This window comes from Nyctereutes procyonoides, unplaced genomic scaffold (genome assembly GCF_905146905.1).
Source record: "Nyctereutes procyonoides isolate TBG_1078 unplaced genomic scaffold, NYPRO_anot_genome, whole genome shotgun sequence".
Classification (NCBI taxonomy): Eukaryota; Metazoa; Chordata; class Mammalia; order Carnivora; family Canidae; genus Nyctereutes; species Nyctereutes procyonoides.
Window position 1 is genome coordinate 43,774,378 of NW_026575043.1, and position 20,524 is coordinate 43,794,901.

A 20,524-nucleotide genomic window follows, 5' to 3' on the forward strand; every position below is an offset into this window, starting at 1 on the left:
TCAGGTGAGAGTGCTGTCCCCTATTCTAAAGCGCAGGTGGAGGCTCAGAGAAGGTGGGTCACCTCCAAGGTCTCACAGCAGGTACACACAATGCTGGGATTCAGAAGGAGGTTTGTCATGAATCTCAATCCTAGGACCAACTCCTAGGATTAAAGATACCCCGATGGACTGGACCCAGCTGCCTAGAAGACTGTTTCGATACAGATCCTGAAGGTGTGGCCAGATTCCCAAAGAGAGATAGGTGATCAACTACCAATGTCTGCCACGGTAGCTGCAGTGGAGAACAATATGTGTGCCACATATTTGCCAGCCCTTTACCCATATGCTAAACTCCTTCCTTTTTCTGTCTCCAAGGAACTCTTTGCCTTCCCAATGAAATATAAGCACCTCAGCAATAAGAACCCAGATTTTCTAGGAAGCACTGTCCTGGGCAAAAATTAAGGCTATTCTTTAAAATATGGTCAGTGGTGATGGTAGCACAACAATGTGAATGTATTTAATGTCACTAAACTATTGCACTCAAAAATGGTCACAATGAAAGTTTTATGGTGTATTTTCCCACAATGGAAAACAAAGAGAAATGCCCCCACGTATTGACTTGTAAGGTCAGAGTCTTCAGAAAAGTTTGAGAACCCACTTTAGCCCCTGAGGAATGCAATTGGCTCCCCCTCCTCCCCAGAACTATATGGACATCCCTCCTGCCTCTTAAGCAACAACCATCCTTCAGGTGTAAGTCAGTTTTTAATATCAAAATGGTATCTACAGGGAAGCTACATTCATCAGTAAAAGCGAAAGAGCCAAGTTCACACTCCATGGCCGGATCCATGTAAAAATCTGGTCTTTAACCTGTAGCCAAGTATCTATCCCCACATTCAGCATCCCCACACAGGAGGCATCTTCTCCGGTTAAAGTAAAACTATGGGTCCCTGGACAGACTCCCAGGAAGGGCCTTTGGGATCCTTTGTTGGGATGGGACAAGTCCCCTACCCCAGGCATCCCGAGCTCAGTATGCCACCAATTCCCCAGCTCATGAGGTCCTCCTCCTAATGAGTTTCATGTTCAGTAGACTTGACACCAGAGTGAACGTCAAAAGCCTGGGTCAGGGGGTGGGGGTGGGGGGTGGCGGGGGGTAAACAGACTGCACCTACTTGGGATTGGCTTCCTTTGGTATGAAGTCAAGGACACACATGCGTGCACACAAGCACTCACACGCACATTCGCATGCAGAATCCTGGACTCTCACCAGCACCATCTCTCTAAGCGGGGCTAGTCCCTATCCTTCTGCCTCCAGAAGGGTTGTCACCCACCGTGACCCCAGGATCAGCCTCTCAGAAGGTTACTTCACACACACATGTCCCCCTTGCAACCACACAGGACAAGTGAAATTCTCCTGTAGACTTTCAGCCCATGAGCACATCCCCTCAGAGCCTCTCCGGGAGCTGCATACCACCAGGGGCTGGGGTGACACATGTTCAGGGTTGCTCCTTCTCCGAGGCGTCCCTGTCACCCCAGCCTAGCCCCTGCCTGACTTCCCAGTCACTGCAGCACTAGCTCCAGCTGGTCCAAAGGTTAAGGGACCCTGTTTATCTCACAGCGGATCTAAGGGTCCCCGAGCTAGAAGTTCTTGTTATCTAAAATTGACCAGAACTCATTATAAGCTTCGAATTCCATCTGGGCTGGAATAGCCAAACTGTCAGTCTGAAACGCAAATCCAACGCCCCCCTCCTCAGGTTACATCTGTAGCTCCCCACTACCCTCAGACAAACCTCAAACTCCCTGGCAATGTGGCCTGGTGCTTGTCCATTTCCCATCTGTCTCCTGCTACATTCCCCGTGAACCTTCCAGAACCTCTTCAACCCTCTGATGCCCAGACCCTGGTGTCTGCCGTTCCTACTACCCAGAACTCATCCCTGCCACACCGGACCAGGGCTCATTGTAGGTGTCTCCCTCTTTAGAAAGCCTGCCCTGACTGCCCACACTCCACTCTACCCCGCACCCACCCGATACACCAGCCTGAAATACCCTGAAGAGCACTCCCCTGGCAGGGGAGCACCGCGCCTCGCGGGGACTAGGTGCGTAGCATCCTTGCCCACCTCCTGGGTGCTTCCACAGCCCTGCCCAGCCCTGGCACAGCATCCATCTCACTGCATTACACGTTAACTTCTCCACCTCCCCCACTGAGCTAAACGAGCACCTGATGGAAGGGCCCGGAGGTGGGTCCCAGCACCCAGAGCAGGTCCTCAGCAACACCAGATCTTTGTAGTTGAATAAAGAGAATTTCCAGGAATGCCCAGTGAGTGCCTGAGCTTCCCGCTTCGAGGGAAATGGGGGAGGCGGCCACTAGAGAGCGGCAGAGAGCTCCCTCACCCCGCAACTGAGCTCCATCCACCGGTACCGGTACCGGCTGGGTCTCACCCAGGCTGCTCCCCTACCAGCCCCACTAGATTTGCTCCACGCCCATGGCTGCCAGAGAAGCTCTTGGCCCCAGACCAGCGCTCGCCGACTCACCCAAGCAACCTGCCTGCAAGTCTCCTCCAGGCCAGCCCCTGACCCTGTCCCTGAGCGGATCCAATCCTCCAAGCCCTGCCACAACCACCCTCTCCCACAGGACGACCAGACTGGGCCAGCAAAACGGTCCCTCTTGCCATCCCCATCTCGACCTGACGGTACCTTTTATGGCCACCCAGGATCCCCTGGCCCCATGGCTCCCCTTGTCTGCTCCCAGAGGAGCCCCCCACCCCACCCAGGCCTGAAGCAAACCAAACTCCCTTCCGGCCCAACTGTATCTCGGTGCAGCTGCACTGCATGAAAGGACGACGAGGAGGCCGCGCTAATTTGCACTACGATGTAAACGGGTGACGGCATCTGAACCCTTGTGAACATTCAGATCCAAAGCTCTCCGTCCTGGGGCTTCCCCAAATCAAGGACTCTAGGCCCTGGGCTGGTGACCAAGGACGCCGTGCAGGACTGCCGTGTCCCCTGTAAACGCCCAGTCCACAGGGTGCAGCCACCCGTTCGCTGGGTCTAGGTCGGCGCTAGGAGGTTAAGAGGACCAAAGCCCAAATGCAGACTGCTGGAGGCTGACGGGCCGAGGCCAGAGGCCAAAGCCCGGGCCCGGGGTCTCCGCTTCGACCCCACCTGCCGCGGGAACCCCTCTGCCGGGCGCGCGGCCACAGCCCGGCCCCGGCCCCGCCCCGGCCCCGGCCCCGGCCCCGCCTCGGGAGCCCCCGCATCCTTCCTGCCTACACAGCTCTGCCGGAGCAGGCGCCCCCGCGCTCCGCTGGCTTAGCCCCACCCCAGCCATGCCGACATCCAAGCTGCGAAAGTGCCGGTGACGAGGAGCGTTAGACCTGCTGTTAGTCAGAGAGAAATCCACAAGCCGTTAGCGTCCGCTGCGAGGAACAGACCCGGAGGGCAGGGGTTAGTCGAGGCGAAGCTGGACGGAGCCCGGAGCCCGGGGCCCCCAGGCGGGCCGCCCCCCGAGGCAGCCGCGGGAGAGCAAGTTAGTGCAGAGGAGCCGGAGGGAGCCCACACACAGACCCAGGGGCCTCCTGGAGGTGAGGCGTGACGTCACCCCCAGGTGTGGCCCCGGCGGGCTCAGCGACTGGCGGGCTCTGGGGAGGGCAAGCTGGGGCCGGCCTCCGTCCCTGCCCTGCCCGGCTGCCGGGTGCGGACCTGGGGCGCGAGCAGCGGCCCGCGTCCGGGCTCTCGGGGAAGGGGCGCCCTGCGCAGCGCCCGGTGGCCCGTCCCTCCCGCCCGCTCCCTGACTTCCGGGGCAAGAAACGCCCCTCTGGCCGACTTCCGGTGCTGCGCGCCCCGCTCGGCGAATCCCCGGGCGGGAGATCCCCTTCCTACGCAGGGAGGCCCCGCCCACCGACTTCCGGCGGGGGCCACGCCTCCTTGGCTGGCTTCCGGGGGCGTGTCCCGTGCGGGGCCGTGCCTGCTGCACCTGCGGCTTTCAGGTGCGGTGAATTGCGCCCTCGTCTCCCTCCAAATTAGGGCACCCAGGCGCCTTCCCTCTCTGCCCCGTGGCTGGGAGCCCAGTGCTCCCCGCCCTAGCCCCGCCGGCCTCCACACTCACCCCCCCACCCCCCACCCCCAGGGGCCACCAGACTTGCGCCAGAGGAGATGCTCGTGCTCTGGGGGGGAGGGGGCCGGCCTCCTCCCCCCGCACCGCCGCCCCCTCCTCTGGGCCCCTGGTGCGGTCAGTAGGGCCGTCCCCCGCCTCAGACCCAGCCCTGGGCTCAACCCACAGCCGATCGGGGCAGCAAAGAGGGGGGGAGGGGGGAGGGCCCCTGTGTGCAGGACCAGCCCCAGGAACTCTGCTTGCCGGGAGAGATGCCCAGAGCTCGGCAGGGCTGGGGTTAGTAGGAGGAGAAAACGAGGTTAGTAGGGGCGGGTTAGTAAGTGCGAGCACAGCGCCAGCGGACGGGGCACCTCAGCGGACACACACAGGAGTCACTAGGAGAAAAGGAAGAACACACGCAGGTCCGTTAGTTGGTTAAGGGAGGGTCGGGGTGCGGTTGAGGCAGCCCCGGGTTAGACAGGTTAGTAATCGAACCAAAGAGCTGCCTACGGAAGAGAAAGCTGGGGACGAGGAAGAATGTGGGGGAGACACAGGGTTCAAAGCGAGTGTCTGGCCCCAGGCAGAAGGGTCTGTGTGCAGAACACCCCGAGGGACCAGGGCCCAGGCAGGGGACACGACCAATCGGGTTTTCTGGGCTCCCCACCCCCGCTCCCACCCAGACATCTGTAGGTTCTTTTTAAGGATCTGTCCTGTGTCAAGAACTGTACATTCAGGGGAAGCCTCGCTGCAGCCTGTGAGGGGAAGGTCACAGTCGCGTTCTGCGGCTCAGGAAACGGGTTCAGAGAGGTTGGGTGACCCGCTCAGAATCGCTCCGCAGGAAGCGGCAGGGCTGGCGACAGTCCCAGTTGCGTGCCCTGTCCTGGAACGTGGGTCTGCACAGAGATCCCAGGCCACGGGCAGGGCCTTCTGGAGCGTTGTCGTCTGCCCCCACGTCCCAGCCCCTTGAAAGGCCCATGAGCTGCGAGGTTAGTAGGGTCTGGCTGCGGGGGGTTAGTAGGGCATGCTCGGGCCTGGTTAGTGGGTTAGTTGGTTGGCAGAAGGCCAGGCACCTCGTCACACGCCACAGCGTCCCGGCCGAGCCCTGGGTTAGTAGGTTAATCACACCATGCAACACTGCCCCGGGCCCCCAGCTCAGCCCCAGAGGCCTCCCGCCCCGCCAGCCAGGGAGCCGGGCCTGACCAGGGCAGGGGCTCCGCCTCCACGCTTCTCAGCCCGCCCGCCCCCCTCCCCAATCGAGCCTGAGTCCTGAGTCCCGAGGACCTCGCCCCAGGCCATTTTGTTTCCCAATTTCTCGGCTCTGGGCCTGAGGGGCCCTCCCGCCAAAACAGTTTGGTTAACCTGAGAATAGATCCTGCTGGTCCTGGCCGGAAACCCCTGCCTGGTTCTGGTCAGCCCCCTCCCAGAAGGCTGGATCCTGTCACACTCAGGCACACTGGCGTGTGCACGCACACACAACACACACACACAGCAGCGCCTTCCCAAAAAAGGTGTGATGCCCCAAGGGCATCAAGTCCAGAGGTACCATGTCCAGCGGACATCTCCTCCACCAGGTGCCAGGCTTCTGGCTACTCCAACCGCAGGCCTGCCCTCCTACCTTCCCCCCCACAAAAAAAAAAAAAAAAAAAACTGCATAGGGCTCACCTGACTCCTAGAACCAAGTTCCAACACCCAGCCCCTCCTGGTCTGCTGCCTTTCCAGTCGGTGCTACAAAGCCCCTGAGAGTGCCCGGCTGGGTCATCTCCTATCCATGCTGTGCAGTTTCCCCACAGAAGCCCCACCCGATTGCCCTCTCGTTCTAAATGATGCTCCATAAGAAAAGGGCTCTGTTGCCATAAAAGGGGAGAACACTGAATCCTGGCTGTCCTTGAGTACTCACAATTCCCCTTGGCACTTTAAAGGCTCTGATAAGTCCTGCATTTCAGGAACTGGTTGAATTTGAACTCCACCAATACCACCTCCCCTTTTTGTTTAAGAGCAATGACATCTCCTAGGACTTACTTTGGGAAAATCTTCCAGGGCCCTGGAGGCTATCAGCTAAGCCACATCCTTCTCGTCCTTCAAGGCCCTGGCCAGTTCAGGCTTGCTGGAAAGCCTACTCAGGTCATTCTGGAATCTAACTCCCACCCCACTAAGCACTCAGAACCTGTGCCTCAGTGGACTGTTCTCTGCTGCATTCTCCAATTCTCCAGTTCCAATTGCTCAGCCGTGCAATCCTGAAGGTTTCAATCACGGCCAGAGCTTCACCTATAGCCCCACTGCAAGCGACCGGCACAGGAAAGAGCCACAGTAAGTGCTCACTCCTGATGAGAGGGTGACCCAGGAGGCCTTTGGAGCTACTCAGGAGGCAATAAAGTACGGCCACCTCCCCAAGCTGATGCGAGATGGATATTAAGAAAACAGGCAGGGGAAGGGCTAGTCGGAAATGCCTCTGGATCAGAAGATGCCGAGTTGGCAGTTCCAGAGCACAGAAAATAGATAAGCCCTAAATCTAAACTTCCAGTGGGATGGGAGTGTTAAGTGAGCAACCTGCTAGGGGCCCAGCACTGTGCGGGCATGTGCCCTCACTGACTCCTCCCCGTGCCCCACCCCGGAAGGGAGCACATGGCTCCTGTTCCAGAGTTGACATCAGACTCACAGAGAAGATGTGACCTGCCCAAGGCTGTGCAGTGGGGGACACACCCCCAGGCTCCAAGGCCCAGGCTCTTCCCAGGACATCCTTCTCCTGGGGCTCCTCCTCACTGCCCTAGTCCAGCCAGCTCCCTGAATCCATCCCTGGGGCTCCAGGACCAAACCATCCTAGCACAGTGCCTCCCACACTCAACCCTACTTCCCACACCTCTGCTCTGCCCTCCCCATGGCTGTGGGGCTGCTGAGGGGGAAGATGGCTCCAGCTTTCCATGCTTGTGGTGACCATCTGTATGGACTGGGTTGTGTGCCCCCCACACACACACACAGATTCATAAGTTGCCACCATCACCCCCAACAAGACCATATTTGGGGATGGGACATTTACGGAGGAAATTAAGGTTCAAAGAGGCAAGAAGAGTGGGACCCTAATCCAACAGGACTGGCATCCTTAGAAAAAGAGGAAGAGACACCAGATCTGCCCCTCCTCCTCACCAACCCCCCCCCCAAGCCCCGCACATGAGCGCAGAGAAAAAGCTGTGTGAGGACACAGCCAAGAAGGTGGCCATCTGCAAGCTGAGGAGAGAGGCCTCGGGAGAAACCAACCCCCGCTCACACCTTGATCTTGGTCTCCCAGTCACCAGAACTATGAGAAAACACATTTCTGCTGTTTAAGCACACCACCACCACCACCCTCCTGGGGCTGTAGTATGCTGTTAGGGCAGCTCGAACCAATGCAGGCTCTTTTTCCACCCCCAGGAAAGGAATGCCCAGTTTTTAAACTTGCCTATGTTAGACCATGGGCTGCTCTTGGACAAGCGCTGGACCACCCCCACCCCGCCCCCCGGAGCGGCTGGACTGGGTAGAGAATGGAGCCGTGCGCAGGGAAGTGAACCTGCAGCCGTGGAAGGAGGAGGCTGCCTATGCCTGGGGCCCGCCCTGCCTGCCTTGCCCCCCAAGGACAGAATCCAGGATCAGTGCAACACGGAGCAGGGGTCTGTGATCTGGCTGGGGTGACCAACCCCTCGAGCCTGGGGAGGACAAGGCTGGATCTGTCTCCCTCTTGTGAGCTCCCCCAGCCTAGGGCTACCTGGTCTCTGGCAAACCCTGCCCTTTCAGGATAGCGTACCTTCTGCCCCTCCAGGTGGGCCCCAGAACTCGACCACACTTGGGGAAGGGTCCTCCCGGACCCCAACTGCCTCTTCCCTCTGACCTTCAGGCACAGGAGGCACAGAGGCACAGGAAAGCCTCATCCAAAAAGCACCCACAAAAATGAGAATCAATCAAGAGCAGACGACGCAAGGCAGACTCTGAGCCGACGGAGGCCACGAAGCTGTGTCTCCCTCCTTCCCGCTGGTAGCTCCCCCCTGACTCCCATCCCTGAGTTCCTGCCCCATCCTGTAGGGTCCTTAGGACCCCACCTTCGTAAGGGTAGGGCTGGCGGGGCCGTGGCCCAGGTGAACACGGACTGGCCACGAGCAGGGCTGCGGAGAGGGACCAAGTCGGCACAGGTCAAGAAATGGCCTCCAGGTGCAGACGGTAAGGTCCAACAGGCGGGGTCCAGGTGGACACGGAGGGGCAGGGGGCTCCCAGCCTCCCTCACACCCCGCCCCCAAGCTCTCCTCCAGAGCCAGGGCATGTCCTCAGCCGAGCGCCAACCGGGAGGGTCCTTTATCCACGGGAGGCTCCGTCTTAGCAGTTGGGAAAGATGAGGTCTTCCCAGAGTTCCAGGAAACCACCAAAGGCTGCTCCCTATGTCACCGTGACCAGAGTCCCGAGTCACCCGGGCTCCAAAGAGATGACCAGGCCAGGCTGAGCCTCCTGGGGGGGAGTGCAGCGAGTTAGGACGAGGACACGGCCTCCATCCCCCAACCTAACCTCACCCCTGAGAGGGGGGACACCTTCAGAGACCCTCAGGCTCTCTAGACAGGGTGTGGGTAAGGGCTTTAGACACTAATGATTTTTAAAAGAAACTCAGGAACAGAGTTTCCCACCCTGGCAGGACTACAAGAGCAATAATAGGTGCCTGGTGCATGGGCAGACAAGGGGCAAGGGTTCAGATGGGCAAAAAGAGGCTCCAGTGGCCCCAAGAGGCTTGGATTCCCTTTACAACATCCCTACCAAGGGAACTTCGGCACCACCTTCCCCCAGTACACACATATACACACATGCACACATGCACACCTCCCAGGTTGGGGAGCTCACTCCCTCGCTGAGACGGTGATAAATCATGTTCTCGTGTGAAGATCTGCAAGGGTGGAACGGTGTCTCTGGTGTTCACCTCTGGATCCCCAGGATCTAGCTCAGAGAAGGTGCTTGGTCCATGTTCGTGCTGAGGGAAGGAACGTACTGAAAGGTCTGCCATAACCCACCCACAGTGGTCTTGATTCGGTCCCCACACAACCCCCATAAGACCGCACAGAGCAAGCCTTCCAGCCACCTGGCTGGGCCTTCCTGGTGGGGGAACGATCCTGCCCCCATAAAACTAAGCCCAGTGCAACTTCCTTCCCCACGCTTCCCCAGGCTTACCTGGCAGCTCCCAGCCAACAGGTGGGCAGCCCCGGCCCAGCTCCCAGCCACTTTCCCAGGTAGATCCCATCCTAGAAGACAAAAGAGCCAACCACGCCGCAGGAGAAAACTGCACCCAGGCCCCCTCCCCAGGTGGGGGGCATGGCCAGAAGTCTCTGATAACAAGAAGGCCCCCCTGGAGCCAGAGAGGCTGGGCCCAGGCACACTGCCCACCACCTCCCTTCCTCCCACCCCCGAATGTCCTTGGGTTGAGGGGGGTGCCCTCACCAACCTCTCTGTTCCCCAATAACAGCAGAAGGGGGCCCAGGACAAAGTAAAACAAATTCAGCTTGGCAATAGCTGAGTGGAAGCAGTGAACGGAGTCAGGAATCCAGAGTTCTGATCCAGCTCAGCCATCATCCTGTGTGGCCCTGGGAAGTCTGTCCCTCTCTCTCTTTCTCTCTCTGCGCCCTGGGATCCTTCCCACCCTGCATTCACCCAGAGTGCACAGTACTAACCCACAGTTCGAGGCAGCGGAGAGGAGGAAATAAGGGGGGCCCTTCGGCTCAGCCTCAGATACTCTTTTGCCCCCATTACACACCTGCTAATCCTGACCCAGAATCATCTCTCGGTTTTGCCTGTGGTGACAGCTAAGCTATCTTCATCAACCGGCAGACCTGTGCCAGGAGAGTCAGGGGGCCCCTCGGTGGGTGTTCAGAGTTTGTGATGGGCACCTGAGCCTCAAGGCACGGGTCCGGACCTAGAGGAAAGAATGTGGCCCTAGAGTCACAGTGCCAGTGTCCCCGCTCAACCGCCAGGTAAAGAGGAGCCCTGGCCAAGTTTCACGAATATGACGACAGAGGGCCAGAACTGAGAAGCACTGCCAGGAGTCGCCAGTCCCCTCCTGCCTCCTTCTGACACCACATCTACAGGTTCTTGAGGTGAGGTCACTTGACTCACGTCCACAGAAGTTCCCGATGGTGGGAGTTTACAAAATTCTAGCCTCCATGCCAAAAGCAGGGGTGGGAAGATGACCCTCTCTGGGGCCCCATGAAACAGGGACAAGGTCTTTGTTTGTAACACAGAGGGGTAGAAAAGCTGAAAAAGCTGAAAAGCACCACCCACCTCCACCTCCACCCCCACGTGGGATTCTGAGGTTCTACACTTTCCTGCACAGACCGAAAGAGGGCAGGCAGGTAGGCTGCGGGCAGGTAAGTTGGAATACTTATCTGCAAGGCTGCTTCCCCAGGGCGGTCACGAATGTTCAGGAAGATTCGGAAATCCCCTCCTCTCTCCTCTGTCCCAGGACCTTGCTGTACTCTGTAAATAGATCCTGGGCTGCTCAGAGGAGCCTTGCTTGACACAAAGGCCCTTCCCCCGACCCTGCGGACCCCAATATCAATAAGGCAATGAAGGTTTCAAGGGAAACGCCAACCCCTGGGTGAAGCAGTGTACCCCTGTCTAGGAGGGTAGCAAGGAAGGCATGGGCATTAAGGGCAGGTGAACAGATGAGAGTATTGCCTCCTTGAGACCACATATCCGACGTGCAACTCAATGTTCATTATTCTTCAAGGGTTAGTGCCTGGCACACGGTGAGCATTCCCAAAATTGTTTTCACCGGCTGAGAAAATCTTTGTGCCATAATTGGTGATGTCACAGAAGTAGGATATGCCTCCTGGAGTGGGAGGTGTATTTACCCCCAGTAACACAGATCAAATTAAAACCCCATGCGCATGGATGGATACACATTTGTATAATGAAAGCTACTCTTCAGTAAAAAGGAACGGTAGGGGCGGCTGGGTGGCTCTGTGGTTGAGGGTCTGCCTTTGGCTCAGGGTGTGATCCCCAGGATTCCGGGGTCAAGTCCTGCATTGGGTTCCCTGCGGGGAGCCTGATCCTCCCTCTGCCTGTGTCTCTGCCTGTGTGTGTGTGTGTGTGTGTGTGTGTGTGTCTCATGAATAAATAAATAAAATCTTCAAAAAAAAAAAAAAAAGGACAAGTGACCGTTCAATGCTACCACTTGGACAAACCTCGAAGATGAAAGAAGCCAGGCACAAGAGACTGCGTGCTGTTTGACTCCACGTATGTGAAATGTCCAGAAAAGACAAACCTGCAGAGACGGAAAGTAGACTAGTGGTCATCTGGAATCAAGGGTGGGATGGTGGAGATTAGCAGTGAGTAGGTATGGGGGCGCATTTACCAAGGCAGTGGAAATATCCTAAAATGGATTTATGGCAACGGGTGCTGTACCTTGGTACATTTGCTAAAAGTCATCAAACTGTGCACTTGAAATGGATGTTATAACATTTACACCATGCCTTCCATAAAGTTAGACCCAAAAAAGGACAGAACCACTGATCCATGCCGTAACAAGTATGAACCTCAAGACATTATCCTGAGCAAAAGAAGCCCAATACAAAAGATTCCATATTAATAGAATTTTAGAAAACACAAGTCTAGTTTCTAGGCAGAGGGCTTCCCTGATCAGTGGTTCCCTGGGGCTGAAGCTGGGGCCGGGAGGGGACTGGCAGCGAAGGAACACAGGGGGATATTTTAGGGAGCTGAAAATGTTCTAGATGTGGATTGTGGTGATGGTTATGCAGGTGTCCACATTTAGCAAAACACAAAACATTTGATTGAAATGTATGCTTTGAATGGGTGCACTTTATTATAGGTAAATCATAACTTGTTATTTTTCAAAACTCCTTTAGACACAGAGGATAAGAATGGAGAAGAGCTGGATCAAAGGCCAGACAGAAACTTCCCTGTGGCCCCAGGGCCCTGGCATCTCAGCCTCCACCACCCCACACAGACCACCCCCCCACCCCCCTCCACCCCTCCACCCCCCACCCCCACCCCCCCACCCCCCCCACCCCCCCCGCAAGGCAAGGTCAGAGGCCCCAGCAGGGAGGCTCTGCTTGAGGGATTGGAGCCCAGAAGATTCTAGAGATCCCTCCTACCTCTGAGAGTCAGGAGGTTTCCACACCAATGGATTTCATAGCATGGGGCTGGTCTCTGTTATTCCAAGGGTGCACAGAAGGGTCACCTTGGTTACTCCTTCGACGCTGATAGGGTTGTGATGGTCACATAGACATGTCTGGAATCCCATGGGCGGGCTGGGAGATGCATCCAGCTGCTACGGAGAGAAATAGAAATAAAGAAGAGGAGGGGAATAAATATGTACCCACGAGTACACTAGAGAGTAGATGCCAGGGGTCAGGCCAAAACTGATTCCTTCAGATGCAGATCAGAAGAAAAAAACAGGAGGGGCAACTGGCTCAGGGCACGATCTCAGGGTCCTGGGATCCAGCCAGGTGTTCCTATAAATAAAATATTTTAAAAATACAAAAGAAGGGACACCTGGGTGGTTCAGTGGTTGAGCGCCTGCCATCGGCTCAGGGTGCGATCTCTGGGTCCCAGGATCGAGTCCCGCATCAGGCTCCCTGCATGGAGTCTGCTTCTCCCTCTGCCAGTGTCTCTGCCTCTCTCTCTGTGTCTCTCATGAATAAATAAATAAAATTTTTTTAAAAATAAAAATTAAAAAAAAATACAAAAGAAGAAGGAAACCAGGAAAGCAATCTTGCTGGGGCTGGTGCCAGCCAAAACATCCCCTGGCATTGGACAGGACACGGACGGGCCTGACAGCACGGGGTCCATCCTACTGGGCCATGCTGAACGATCCCACTACTGCTCTGAGCCTGTCCCCTTATCCAGGAATGGGATTATAATGGCACCCACGTCCCAAAGCTGCTCTGAGGATCACATGGGATAATAAATACTACCTATTAGCTCATATTCTATTATTTTCTTACACTGTTAATACTACCATCACACCCACGGCTCATTAACACCATTGTGGGGTATTCATCCCCCCCCCAAACTCTGTGCCATTCCTGGTAACGGAGGAACAGCTGCCAGGGAAATATGCATTCAGTTGCATTTTAGGGTCCCTCTGGGTTCTTGGGTTTTTTCCCTGACTCTGGAATAAAATAGCTACTCAGAGAGCTGGCATAAGGGAGATGTTGGCCTAAATTGCTTTGGATGAGTGAGTGCTGAGAAATAAGGGGAGCCTCCCGGGAATAAGAGGCGCAGGAGCCCAGCTGAGGGAAACAGACCCATCTGCAGAGCTGTGGAAAACCCTGTTTCCGGACAAATTCAAACACGGCAGGCACAAAAGAGGAGCTTCAAAATGCAAGTCGCTCTCAAACAAGGGAAGGGAGTCCCTGAGCTGCAGGGGGAGGAAGAGACTAAAAGGAGAATGAAGGGAAACCAACATGTATTGAGGACAGATACTACCTGGGGGCACTTTCAACTACCTGACAAAAGAATAAACTGGGTTTTCTTGTCCCCATTTTACAGATGAACAAACAGGTTCAAAGTGTCTCACTCCAACATCACCCATCGAGAAAGTGGTGCGACTGGATTCTAAGGCTTGTTGAACCCCAAAGGGGTGGAAGACTTGTGTTCAAATTGGGGTTGAAGTTAAATGGGAGAAGCCTCCAGGAAGGGATGTGTACACTGAAAACAGAGTGGCCAGGAGCCTTAGTACCACCATTGGGGAAACTGGCCCACGATTGCTAAACCATATCGGGTCATTTGATTCCAGTTGCTTCCACAGTCTCGAGGCAACGGATCAAATTGACATTTAGGAGAGGAGGTGGTGTGGTGCTGTAGTCACAAACACACGTCTCAGGGCCAGACGAGACCCAGGGTGAAGTCCTGACTCTCCTTCCAACTGGCTGTGTGATCCTGAGCTAAGCACTCCACCTCTCTGAGCCTCGGTGTCTCAGTTGTAATGCCCAATTCCCAGCCTCTTCACGGGGTCTCCACGAGGCAGCACCCAGCAAGAAGCCTGGCAAACAGTCACTAAGCTGTAGAGGCGTTGTGTTTTACTCCATACCCTTGAGTACACAATTGGTTCAGTCTCTCCCTCCCTTCCATGGCTCATCCAGCTTCCACAGGGGCCCACCTAGACTACAAAGCGGGGAGGGGACCCCCGCCTCATCTGATCCGATCAGCCTGGTGAGGGACACAGAGACAGATGTCACTCTCAGCCAGCCTTTGCCTCTGCCCCAGTGTATCTCTGGCTATTGTTTCACATAGAGCTCCAGCTGACAGATGAGCCAAGCCTCAGAGACTAGAGGAAGGACCCCCTTGGAACAAAGGATAGCCTATAAGTTATTCACCAGCCCACTGAACTTGCACAATGGACCGACCCAGTGCCCCAGAAACACCCCCTTGCTCAAACAGCCCAAGGGTCACCCAGAAGAGGAACCAACTGCCCCAATGCAAATAAAAGCAAATAACTCGAGATCAATAAAAGACTTAGGGGCCTTGTAAGTGAACTCAGCCAGTACACAGTGGGCACACTCAGCAGTTATATCTTTATCAGGCACCTACTGGCTGCAGGCACTTCATACGTACTGCTTCTTAGCCTCATGACAGCCTTCTAAGGCAGGGAGTATGATTCCCATTCTACAGATGAGGCGACTGAGGCTCAGAGGAGGGAAATTACTTCCTTACTGAAGCTGAGCTTAAGAGGTGACCTGGGTGGAAACACGGATCAGAAGAAAGAAAGAAAAGAAAGAAAGAAAGAAAGAAAGAAAGAAAGAAAGAAGAGAGAGAGAGAGAGAGAGAGAGAGAGAGAGAAAGAAAGAAAGAAAGAAAGAAAGAAAGAAAGAAAGAAAGAAAGAAAGAAAGAAGAAAGAAAGAAAGAAAGAAAGAAAGAAAGAAAGAAAGAAAGAAAGAAAGAAAGAAAGAAAGAAAGAAAAATGAAACCAACTGGCAGGTCCAACCAAAGGGCATATGAGTATAGAGGACATCTGTCCTCTCCAACCTTTTACAATTATCCTCCATTGTATTAAACTGATAAGTTCATTCTTAAAAATCACCCCAAATGATAAAATTCTCATTTTTAATGCAAGCATAGAGAATGGGTCTCCTAAAGCTGGCACAAGGGGTTTGATTCCTTATGGGGGGGGGCTCTGAAGACCAGCTCTCTCCTCCGTGAAGAGTTGGGAGAGACAGAAAAAGCAGTAAGAGAGATGCAGGGTAGATCTAGAGCCCTTCTCAAATGGCAAGGGTCACCAAATAATCAAATGCAGGCGTGGAGGGGCGCCGGCGCTGCTACCCATAAATTCTTTCAACGTGAATTTAATCAGAGCCAGTGTGGGAGGGATTCAGTGCCACCCAAAGCCAGGCACTGGCCAAAGGGTCCCAGGGGATACCATTTTGCGCGGACTGCGACACGGTTCTGCGCTGGGGCGGGGGAGAGGCTGGGGTACCCTTCCCTCGACCAGCGACCGGAAGGTCTGACCACCTGCTTGAAGACTGGGAGGAGGGGGCTGAGTAAACACCCAGATGCCCAGCCCCACCCAGTCCTGCTGACTCATCCCCTGGCCACGTGGCACGGACATCTGCATATTTGAAGCAACGCCCCTAAAGTCTGAGAACCACTGTCCTCAGGTCTCCCTGTCAAGTGGAATTACTCATCCCCGCCTCCCCCCCCCCGCCCCCCACAGCCCCCACCAAACCCAGGCGATCGCTTAGCTCCCAGGTGCTCCCAGAGGGGGATGCGCTTTGGGCAAGTAAAGCACTGAGCCCAGAACCAGCGTTCTGCTCCGGGTGGGCGCTCGGTCTGGGGTTGGCACCGGCAAAAACAAAGCCTTTTCCCGCACGTTCCGTCGCCTTTCTCTCCCGACCCCTCCCCCCTCCCCCCTTCCCCCAGCAGCAGGTGGGGGCGGATCTCCCCGCGACGGCACTGCAGTGGGGTGTGCGCGCCAGCAATCCCCGCGCGCGCTGGTCTGGAGCCTGGGGTGGACAGGAGGGATTCCGGGTCCCCCAGGCCTCCCCCTGCAGAGTCCCAGAAGCAATTTCTCTGGCCCGGGACCCTCCGCTGGGGGCACAGGAGATCTGATAACCCCCTCTTCATTTCCAGCCTCTCTAGAGAGCGTCCTGGGGAGGAGGAGAGGTGGCAAGGGTTCTGAGGGCTCCCCAGACCTGTTTGGGGATATACACCGGGCTTTAGAATCGTACATATCTGGATACGGAATCACTGGCATTGTGACCTTGGACACGTACCTAACCGTCTCCGGATCTCAGCGTCCTCATCTCTAAAATGGGGTTCTTAGCTCCTCGTGGGACTGTGGTGGTGATGCCTGCAAAGCACTAAACACGTTGCTGGCGTAAAGTAAGCTCTCTGTAAACTGATGGGTTATTTTTATCATCATCATTGCCATCATTCTTCTCAAGGAAGGTGGTTTTCCTGCCCTCCCCATCCGCGGGACCCACCCAGCGCGCCGCACGTCTAGAATCTGAGTCCCACCGACGGAGCCCGAGCAGGCCCTGGGCGGTGGGCTCGGTAGGAGAGAAGCGGGGCTCAAGCACCCACCCCCACCCCAGTTCCCAGGCCACCCGGGCTCCGTCCCGGACTGGGCCACTTAGCGGCCGACCTGGTGGGCCGGCGAGGTCCAGGGTCCCCTCCTCCGGTCCGGCAGCGGGGGATGGGGAGGGTCTTTGTTCGCCCTCGGATCCCGACTGAGGACAACTCGCCCCCCCGCCCCCCGCACCCCTCACCCCGCACCCCTCTCCCCGCACCGGGCTCCCAGCGCAGCCTCCCCCGCGGCCCCAAGCCCCACCCAGGCCCGAGTCTTGGCCGCGCTGGACGAGTGCCGGCGGCAGGAGCTCTCCGTCCTGCAAATGAGGGCCACTCCGGGCAGCCCTTGCCATCCCCTGAACGCTGCCGGGGACCCCGGGACCCACCCTCGACCCGACCTCGGGGAGCGAGGCTGTCGGCCGCGTGCGGGGCGCCGGGCGCTCGGGGAGGGGGGCGGGGGGGGCCGCGAGCGCCCGGCGGCGGCTCACCTCGGGTCCGCGGTCCTGCGGCGCCAGTGCAGAGGGCTCTTTGTGCCCGGGCTCACGGCGCAGAACTGGGGGAGCCCCTGCAAGCGCCTCCCACCGCAAACTCCTCCCCGCACTCGTCCGCAGCCTCCCTCCCTCCGGCCCCCGAGCGCAGCCGGCGTCGTCTTTGTAAGCTGCTGCAGCGCCCATGAAATTTTAATGCGGGAGCGGCTGGCGGGCGGAGGCGCCCCACCCCCGGCCGCGCCTCGGCGCCCCTCGGGCCGGCCCCCCCCCCCCGCGAGCCCGCGGCCTCCCCTCGGCCCCCGCCCCCTCCCCCGGGGTCCGGGCCGCCAGCCGCGGCGGGCGGGGAGGGTGGGGGGAGCGCGCCGCCGCCCCCGCGGCACAAAGGGGCGAGCCGGGCCTCCAGCATCCCCGCCCGCGGCGCTGCCATGGCAACGCTGGCCCGGCTGGACTCCCTAGCCTGGAGCCCAAGCCCGGAGCCCAAGCCCGGAGCCCCAGCCCGGAGCCCCAGCCCGGAGCCCAGCCCGGAGCCCCAGCCCGGAGCCCAGCCCGGAGCCCAGCCCGGAGCCCCAGCCCGGAGCCCCAGCCCGGAGCCCAGCCCGGAGCCCAAGCCCGGAGCCCCAGCCCGGAGCCCAAGCCCGGAGCCCCAGCCCGGAGCCCAAGCCGAGCCCAGCCGGAGCCCAAGCCCGGAGCCCTAGCCCGGAGCCCCGCGCAATCAGCGGACCCGGGACGCGGGCCCCGGAGCACCAGGCGCCTCACCCGCGGGGGCTCTCCGTGTGCTTCTCGGTGAATCCTGCCAGGTGGACTCGCGCTTACGGTGGAGGGAAGATTCGAACCCCTGCCCGCGCCTTCACGCCCGCGTGCGTGCCACGACACCCCTCGGCCTGACCACTTTTATAGGTTTGGTCCTTTGTTTTTTGAACAGCCCTCTGCTTAGTACCCACCCTTCGGTAGAGCAGTAATGCCAGAAAGTGGTCCTAGACCAGGAGCATCAACATCACTTGGGAACTTGCTAGAAATGCCAATTTCAGGTCTCAACGCCAGCACTACGGGGTGGAAAACTCTGCGGTGGGGCCCAGAGATCTGCATTTTAACAAGCCCTCCAGGGGATTCTGATGCACATTCAAGCTTGGGCACCAATGCTAGACGGTTCCGGTGGCCTCTATAACCAGCCTGTCCTGGGTTTTAATTTCAGCTTTGTCCACGTCCCTTAGCCGATGACCTTGGACACACCATTCCTGAGACTCGGTTTCCTAGTCCATAAAGTAAAGATAATGATGGAAGCCGCCTCATAGGGTTATGTGGGTTAAATGTGGAAATGCGCGGCAGAGGGCAGCTTAGCACAGTGCCTGGCACTTAAAGGCTCAAAACATAATTTTTATTATTATAATGCTATGACATCCATTTAATTTTTACACTTCTCTGTTTGTCACATCATTTTCATTGCTCAGATAAGGACATTAAGACTCAGAGAGGTTGGGATCCCTGGGTGGTGCAGCGGTTTAGCGCCTGCCTTTGGCCCAGGGCGCGATCCTGGAGACCCAGGATCGAATCCCACGTCGGGCTCCCGGTGCATGGAGCCTGCTTCTCCCTCTGCCTGTGTCTCTGCCTCTCTCTCTGTGTGACTATCGTAAGTAAATAAAAATTTAAAAAAAAAAAAAAAAAAAAGAAAAAAAAAAGACTCAGAGAGGCTGTGAGAGCTGCCCACAGCCACAGTAGGGGACCCAGGCAGGATTTGAACTGACCACTTCAGGTTCCACGTTTGCAGGCTGTCTTCCACATTGTCCATCTCCTCCTCGGATGCCACCCTCCACCCCTGCTTTGGTCTCCAGGAAATCCAAATCCCGCTCGACAAACCTATAGCATTTTGCCAATGTACCCAGCCCAAGGACATTGCGGGAACCCTGAAGATCCCAGAGAGGGTCCCAGATACTGCCCCTGCCCTGGCAGAGCTAGCAATCCTTGCAGAGAAGTAAGACTCATGTGGAACAGCTAGAGAAAAGGCAAGATGGGGTGTGGTCACAGCATTGCCCAGAGGACGCAGCCAAAATATTGCAGTTATCAGATCTACTACTTTCCCCTGGATCCCCAGACCACAAACAAAAGGAAGACTTTTTTTTTTAAAAGGAAGATTTTTTTTAAGTATTCCCAAGTCACTCGTTTTGTAATCTGTTCTCAAATTCTCCTGAGTATCAGCCTATCATTTCCAATATCCATTTGGATTTAAAAAAAAAATCAAGTCACTTGTCTGTTTCCAGATCTTCAACACTTCTCTTTTTCCCTGGGACTTCTTAAAGATGAACAATAATGAGGGATGCCTGGGTGGCTCAGCGGTTGAGCCTCTGCCTTCAGCTCAGAGCATGATCCTGGAGTCACGCGATCGAGTCCCACATCGGGCTCCCTGCATTGGAGCCTGCTTCTCCCTCTGCCTGTGTCTCTCATAAATAAATAAAATCTTAAAAAAAAAAAAAAAGATGAACAAAACAATGAGCCTGTGGTCCTATTTCCAAGTATGTTTCATTCTAGGGATATCTTTTCAAGGAGAGCATTGAGAGAAGGGGTGCGGGTAGGGAGGGTGGCAGGCAAAAGAAATGATCATGAGAAGCTACTGGGGGCTCACTGTGAGGGGACCGTCTAACTCAGGTGGACTCAGGGTGAGCCATGAACTGAATAACACAAGGAGGGGTCAGAACCCATGTCCAGCAGACACCAAAGACAACCTGAACCCGCCTGGCTGTCCTCTGCCCCAGTCCTATAACACAGCACATTTCCTTATCATGGGGAGCCCAAATTAGCTGTCCTGGGGGCTCCGCTGATCCTATGCCCTCTTTCTGTCTACCTGTTGAGTGCCTTTATGGTGAGCAAAAATCCTCCCTTTTCCTGGGGTGGGTTGGAAACCTACAGAGCCTTCTTCATCCTGCAGTCTCAGGGCACTGGTACCACCTCCTTTGGGATTCACATCCAGTTTGATAGCTAGAGCTGGCACCCTTCTTGCCTCCCCATCAATGTAACTCTGACTCTCACCTTATCCTGTGGGGAGGCCCGGGACCTTGCCGAGCACACCCCAAGATGGTAAATGTCATCCTCACCCCGTCTTGCCAGGAACTCCAGTCTTCCAGGTGACATTTACAGAGCTAACTCGGGCCCCAAGAACCCACAAGCCGATAAGAACACCAGATGGAACCCCAAAGAGAAGTGTCAATGTTCTCTCTTCTGCCTCTCTTGAAAATGGCCTGAGACTCATATGATGGAGTGTTGGTTGCCATGGCAATGGGAGGAGGCGCCATCATACATCTCAGAGGATCCACTTGAGAATCAACTTTGCTCCTTTAAACTGGACCAGGTAGCTCACCCATTCCCACAAGGATGCACAAGCAAGATTCTTTGGCTCATGACAGTGCCACTCAGCCCAAGCATTCCAGGGAATTCTGATAATGGCAACAT

At 56.4% G+C, this 20,524-nt stretch overlaps 1 long non-coding RNA gene across 4 annotated transcripts; it reads right to left on the reverse strand.

Annotated features, from left to right (window-relative positions):
- Positions 1-722: 722 nt before the first annotated feature.
- On the reverse strand, positions 723-17,178 carry LOC129508055 (uncharacterized). Of its 4 annotated transcripts, XR_008664126.1 has the most exons (8): positions 17,084-17,178; positions 16,301-16,387; positions 12,181-12,356; positions 11,251-11,330; positions 9,822-10,540; positions 9,242-9,312; positions 8,897-9,044; positions 723-8,533 (listed from the first exon to the last, which is right to left on the reverse strand). It is a non-coding gene; the product is annotated as an uncharacterized LOC129508055 (long non-coding RNA). The 4 variants fall into 4 exon arrangements; XR_008664124.1 differs by having other exon boundaries at positions 9,242-10,540; positions 16,301-16,377; XR_008664123.1 differs by having other exon boundaries at positions 9,242-10,540.
- Positions 17,179-20,524: the final 3,346 nt, after the last annotated feature.